Source organism: Morone saxatilis, unplaced genomic scaffold (genome assembly GCF_004916995.1).
Source record: "Morone saxatilis isolate NCDOM2014 unplaced genomic scaffold, NCSU_SB_2.0 Contig24, whole genome shotgun sequence".
NCBI lineage: Eukaryota > Metazoa > Chordata > Actinopteri > Moronidae > Morone > Morone saxatilis.
This window is the reverse complement of record NW_023339807.1, coordinates 25936383-25943687: the sequence shown is the minus strand read 5'-3', so window position 1 is coordinate 25943687 and position 7305 is coordinate 25936383. Positions and strand designations below refer to the sequence as shown.

The window sequence follows — 7305 nt, the reverse complement described above, 5'->3', positions numbered from 1 at the left end:
CATGCTAAAGCAAAGTTCAGCAGGATAAACAACATAAAGAGTTTGGAGAGCTTGAGCCTTCGCTCCTGCCCGTTAGTTACACTCACAATGCACACACACATCAGGATGAAACTTTATCCACTCAGCTCTTCTGAGGCTCGGCGCCGATGTTCAGATTGTTGCTGGTTATTTCACATTGTGTCAGTTAGTCTGGAGTTCAGTGGGGGGGGGCGTTTATCATCTATTAAAGCAGAGATATCAACCAACCGACCATTTATTATATTCCATTTCTGCCCATAGATGCTCCCTTCAGGTAACAGTCTCACTGTGTTTCTGTGAGGAATGCTAACGGCGCTAATCAGCCGCTGAAGGGGAACTGACAGAGACACTGAAGCAGCTGTTAGTTTCAACAAGTGATAATCAGACATGTGAGTCAGATTCACATGATAGATATTATATTCACTGCAGTCTAACTGTCCTTCCTCCACTCCTCCTCCTCCTCTCTTTCTCCCATCCTTCCTTCCTTCCCTCCTCCCCTCCTTCCTTCCTTCCTTCCTTCCCTCCCTGCAGGTGCAGCAGTGTAATAAGCGATCCGTCATGAAGGAACCAGACGGCTGTGTTGGCAGTTTGCTGTGTCCGGGTCAATTTTCTGCCTAGCAACCACCTGGATAATGAACCCGATTGGATTATAATTCGTACTGCAGACGTAACAGAACAGCTGATTCTGGACCAGCCGCTGCTTTCTGATTCGTAAATATCCCTGATCACAACAGTAAAAACCTGAACGGACAGTAGTCGCAGTATTACTCAGATGTCCAGAATACGTTTTGTTAAATTTCTCTTGAATCCTATCGAACCTCTAAAGTCCCATTTTAAAGGTGCTCAGTGTCACATTTTAAACGTATCAGTAACACGTTTGGAGTACGTATCAACGGATGACACAGCGGTGCAAACAATCACTCACATTGTTGTTGTTGTTGTCATAACTACATTTCCCATCACGCCTGCTGCTTCCTGCCCCGTTCGCCCGACGTTCCCTAAAAGGTGGACATTTAGTTTTTCTCCCTTCTTCCGCCTTCTGCTGTCAAAGATTTGGAGAAGCTTTTTATAGAAAAGCTGAAGTTGTTTTAGCTCTAAAGAAACAGCGCCCCCTTCCTGTCGTGTGCCATAAAGTGATCTCCCTCTAAAACCTCCAAAAGGTCTGAGTGCTGCCACCGTCATCGTCTCTGTATCGTCTCCGTATCGTCTCTTTGCTGCATTTACTCAGCGGTTTACAGTAACTAGCTTTATTAGCATTCGTTCTCAAAGTTCTCATCATTCCAACTTTATTTTATTCTACTTTAATAATTCCTCGAGCTCAGTAAAAGCAGTCTGGACCATGGATGCACTTAACTCTTTTTAAAATCACATTTCTTAAATGCCCAGTAATGAAATGATGCACAGTAAAGCCCTGTTAGCCTGCTATGCTAATTTTTGCGAGCACACTAAAATAAACAGCTCCTCGTTCTAGTGTGCTAACAAACATTAACAAGCTAATATTTTACAGAAAATAACTTGCATGCTAATGACTTTGTTAGCATGCTAAACCATGTACTCAGGGGCTAATACTTACGTGTGCTAAATAACAATAGCATGCTAAAACTTTAGGTGAATTGAAACAACGAAACAGGAAACATTAGCATGCTAACAACACAAACAAACACAAAAAACGAAAAAAAAAACAAGTCTGGTGAAAATCTACATTTCTGTTACTCTCAACAAATCCTGTGTGCAGAACCAAACCACCAATGAATTCATACTCCAACACGTACTGAAATATAGAAAACCAAATGTGTTAAATATATCCGCCGCTGAAAATAGTCCCCAACGAATGTGCTATTTCCTCCTGTTTGATTAAAAGCTACTGCGAGCAGCTGTTTTAGGAACTACTGAACCTCTTTAAACATGAAACAATAGTTTTTTAGATGTTTTACGTCTTCAGCAGGAACCAGTGAACAATGTGAACACATTGTTGGTTTAATTCTGAGACTTATTAAGAAGAAAAAAAATACAGAAGAACAGCAGCGACAGTAATTTTCCTACTGTGTTGAAGAGAGTGTGCCATTGATTTCAGATATTGATGGTGAAATTACCATTAACGTTCACTAAAGTTGACTAAATCCTTCTTTATCTGGGGTGGGGCAGTAACTCCCAAGAAACATCACATCACCTTCCCACAGAGTTCAGTGAACAGCCATAAAGACGTACTCTTTATCTTGAGCAGCCATGAGTTCAGTATCAAACGACTGTGTGCAGCATTGATTACAGTTTCTCTACAATATGCTGTCCAGTTTCTCACAGACAGGACCTGTGTCACTGTCCTTGGTGCTCTTAAAAACTAAACTGTTAACCATCTGAATTTAAACTCAATCAGATTTTCATGCACTTAGAAAACACACAGGTAGGTAACCGTTTTAAATGAATAGACAGCAGTGTAGGGTTGACGAAATGACTGGTGTGGAAATCTGTTTGCACGGAGGAATAAACTTCAGACACATGTATTAATAAAACCTGTGCACAAATTAATATTATTAGGCTATGATAATAAAACGTATAGATATTGATAAGTAAAACATGGATTTATAATGTTAATGCGCATATTAATATGAACATGTGGATTAATGAATGTACGCACGGATTAGAATTATGTACCACTGGTTCATTGTACATTTAATAAACCGTATCCATGAAAAACTAAACTATTAAAACGAACACATGAGTTAATAAAAGAATGAATTAAAATGGATACATAAATATAGGTGCAGATTAATAATCTAATGGTGCTGTTTGGGTCAAATTTAGACTTCTGGAATATGCATCCGGCATTCAGATATAAAGCCGGTTGTTAGACATTATTTTATACATTTAATCGTCATACCAGATAAATGAAAGCACAGATTAATAACCAGTGTCAGAAAAATAGTGAAAATACTATAAATATCCAGTATGATGCACTTAATAAAAAACAAGTCACAAAAAATAAGTCACAGCATGCTCTCTCTGACTCTTAAAGCACAAGATATACAGAAACATACCTCTCCTGGCCTGTACTTCGTCCTTGCATGTTGTTGTATTTTGATGACTTTGATTATTAATCTGTGCTTTCATTAATGTAAACACTTTATTTATCTGTGCGCACAGATTTCCACATCACATGACATTGTGTGTGTCATTCAACAGAAGGAATAACACACCAATGACTAGCAGCAGTGGATTAAAATGCACTTTGTCTTTTAGTTCTACAAATATTTCTGGCCTGAGCGTTCGGTTGAAAGTAAAGTGTTCTGCTGCAGACGGGAAGAGGACAACCGTGTTGTTATGAGAGGCAGCTTGAGATAATGGGTTGGTTCTCGGTGTTTGGTGTTGATGCCAAAACAACTTTAATTTTTTATACATTTCTTTGAAGAAAAAACTTTTCTTACTTGAAAAAGAAGCCAGACTTCTAAAATGTTAAATGTTTTCTATGTGATTTTACTGGATAGTTTAACTTTACAGGAAAGGTAAATGGGGAGGAACCATAAAGAAATGGCAGACAAAGTTAAAACTATTCGTGCAACGTCGTCGTTTGTGTAGGAAATTAACTTATGAGAACAAATATGAGTGCGTTTAAATAGTTTTTGCTCATTTTAATGCTTTGCTCGCATTAACTAACAAGATTCTGGCCTGTTTCGGTGCCATGGTTGAAAATATAAACAGTAGTTTAAACCAGTATAAAAGTAAAGTATTTTTAAGTCCGTAACCAACAGCTAGTCAACACGTTAGTTATCTTGCTGACCTTTTAACACATTTAAACCCACCAGTGAGTTAACCTGTGGAAAGTTCTGTAAAAAATATTTGTAGAAATTAAAAATCCTATTGGCTGTTTGAATGTGCTGCAGGACAGAGGGTGTGGTCTGGGACTTAATGGGGGACCTTCCTGCCATTTCTTGTTACAAAACTCTTGATGATATGAAACTAAACTCTGCTTTCAGTCAGAGACGTTAATCCTCAGATTACTGCCTTACTGTCGATCAGATGCCAAAAAATCTCAGTGTGATGCTTCAGATTTTCACTGAATGTGTTCTTACATTTCCTCTGAAGCAGCTCCGAGTACAGAATGAAGGATTTTTGTCTAATTTAATTAAAATCGAATGTTTCACTTTGACTCTGACCATGTGGGAGTTTAGGTGTACTTGACAAATTATAATGGATTGAAATACAGATTATGGTTGTATTTCTGGTGCATCCCTTAAAGCCCCTACACACTGTGTGATAACAGCGGTCCAACAGGTTCACTATGAGACCGGTCTGACAGAGTCTTGGTTGCAGACTGTCAGACTGAGTCAGCTTTGAAGCATGTCAGATTAGGAGATGAATGTCCGGTTTAGGAACAAAAGTGACCCAAAGAAAACCCACCTGAACCCAACATGCATAAATTCATTTTCAAAATAAAAAAGATACCTTGAATTTGAATGCAGACCAGATAACCCAGGCAAGGTGAGGCAGTTGCATTAACAGCCTCAAGTCTGTCCAAAATACTCCCGAACACATTGTTCAGATATTTGGTAGCTGTTTGACTCATCTAGCTGTTTTACTATAGTCGGGTTATCTGAAAAGTCAGCAGGTATCAATAGATCTGATCACAGTGTTTTATGAATCATCAGTTGGCTCTTAAAGTTGGTGGGTGTGTCTCTTCGGTGTGATCTACACGCCTGTCTGAGATTTGCACAGTGTATAGGGGTCTCTACAGTGCAACACCTTGTAAAAGCTGTTTTCCACAAAGTTAAACATTGCTGCATTTCACTTTCAGATTCGTGTCCTAGATGTTCACATATGCTGTGTATTCGCTGCTTCACTTTACTGTTTTTTCTCTTTGCTCTGGACCAGTTTGACATGTAAGCTTTATTTTTATTATAGATGCACTGATAAAACTTCTTAACTGTCGATACCATTTTAGCTGACCAGTTAAATGATCCCCTATAGGGCTGCACCATATGGTAAAAGAAACCATATTGCAGTCAATCTATTACGATTGCAATCGTGGAAAAGATCATTTTTGAGTCACAATTTTCATTTTCAATGAAAAAAAACTGTTAAATTCATGATGATTTATTGGGCTCTGTGCCAAACAATCATGTTTTCTGATGTTTGGAGAACAAGATTTGTATTCTTCATCACATTTTACCTTTCATCAAAAAAATTGCAGCTTCTGCGATTTGGATTTTGCACTTGGCCATGTTGTGATTCTGATAATATTTGCATTAATTGTGCAGCCCTAATCCAATCTGATGTAAAGAATGTCAGGAGCTGAAGCACTTATTTAATATCACTGGATACAATAATTGAGCTCAGTGTGCTTTGATTTGCTTCAAGAGTTTGTATTTCTATTGTTGAACTTTTGATATACCGAGTTTTCCATCAGAATCTGCCCAGTAGCAAGTTTTGGTATCGAATTTGGATATTTTTTATTGGTGCATCCTTTATTTTTGGACCTTTTAAAGCTGGGTTTTATATTGCTGCCTGGACGTTTTGTGTGGAGCCAGAATGAGTCTGTCTATCAGTTTGGGCCTTTGTGTTTTCAGAAGCATATTTCAACCTGATGAATGAAACTCTGAGCTCTACCTGTTAACATTACATTATTCTCCTCATCCTCTTTTCCCCTTTTAAAAAAGATTCTTAACACATGAACTTTGACCCATTCTGACTCCAGGCCAGACAAAACCAGACTGTTTACGTAATTTATTTCCGCATGTAAGTATTTTCTGATGCTTAAAGATTCTATTCTCACTGATGCAAAGTGACCTGATGTAAGGCTGTTTGTCCACTGGGAGGCTGGTAAACGGTCTGCTGGCCAATAACTGATCCCGGACCGTCAGACGATATATTACAGTTTAGGATGGATATTTCATGGAACCCGGAGAAATATGTTTCGGCAACAAAGTTAGAGATAAAGACTCATCGAACGGGAGGCAGGAGGAAGTTTCAAGAGTTGTTTTAGATGTTAAAATACAAGATTTATTCTGACAGCAAAATGCCTTATCCATTAAAACCAATATGAACCATATACAATGGCGCTACATCTGAACGGCCCCTTATGCTGCTTCTTCAAACCTTTGGTTGTAGATTCTTAAAATATAAAAGCTCGGCACGGCCCTGTACATTACGTCTGAACCTATCCTCCACCTTTAACCTTGTGAGCTTAAAACGTGGCTGAAAAGTGTCTTCTGCTGTTATGATTGTACAAATAAAATGGATTTGCGATAACACCTTGAAGGTTGTGTCGCAGCCAGTGACGAGAATGATCGCCTACCTCCCTGTGAGTTTGTATTTTCAAAATTCTTCCCGCAATGAATTTTACGAACTTGTTGACTGACTGAAATATGAATTCACGGTTCTGGATCAGCGCTAGTAGCTAACGAGCTAAAACAACAGAATCGTCCTTAAAACAGGATGAGCCCAGTGGACTCAGACACCCTGACCGTTTATATTATTTAGGATTTTCTCCAAAGTGCCTTAATGTTCTGTTGTTGTATAGATCGGTCCATTGACCTGCTATTTGCAAGCTAATGGGCCGGCTTCATTTCAGTGAGGAAAGAAACTGAACCACATTCGTTAGGCGAGGTGTCTCTTGAGGTTTGTGGTGTTGGCGTGGAGAAATGAAGTGATTTTATTGTGTTTTTAGGAGAAAGGATGTCCACAGTATTATAAGTCACATCACAAAGAGCTCACATGACCTGTGTTGTTTTTCTACATTTTTAAAAAAGTGTGTTTAAACTACAAGTTGTGATTTGTTGCATGTTGTAAAATAAAGGCTCATTGCACCATTTCTGTCTCAATCAAAGTTTGTGCCAAATGCAACCAGTGTCAAATATAATTTGATTTAATTGTTATCATTAAACAAAATATGCTTAATATATTTGTCTAAATATACACAGAATTGTGGGAAAATGACAACAAACAAACAAGATAAAATATAATAAAATTGTAAAATAAACCATTATGTCTCGACATGTATGTTGTAGCATGCAAGTTTTATTATTCTTAGGCACAAATTACACACATAGTACATTTTATTATTTTTGTTATATTACATTAACTCTACACCCATTTTTTACAGTTATAGACTAAACCACAAACATTTTGATCAAGTGACCCGACCTAATTAGGTTTCTGTGGTTTGGTGTTTAGAGTTTTTTCAATATCAAAGATATATTTTGAACTTGCTTACAAAACATTATCATCAGCATATAGGAAAAACTCCATTTATATGTATTTTTTTATTTACGTGTTTCTAGAGTTACGTGTTGT

The 7305-nt window shown here is 37.9% G+C and overlaps 1 protein-coding gene across 1 annotated transcript in view; it reads right to left on the bottom strand.

Annotated features, from left to right (window-relative positions):
* The window catches only part of LOC118336472, a 744338-nt gene that overhangs the window by 714492 nt on the left and 22541 nt on the right, over nt 1-7305 (bottom strand). The window lies entirely within an intron of this gene.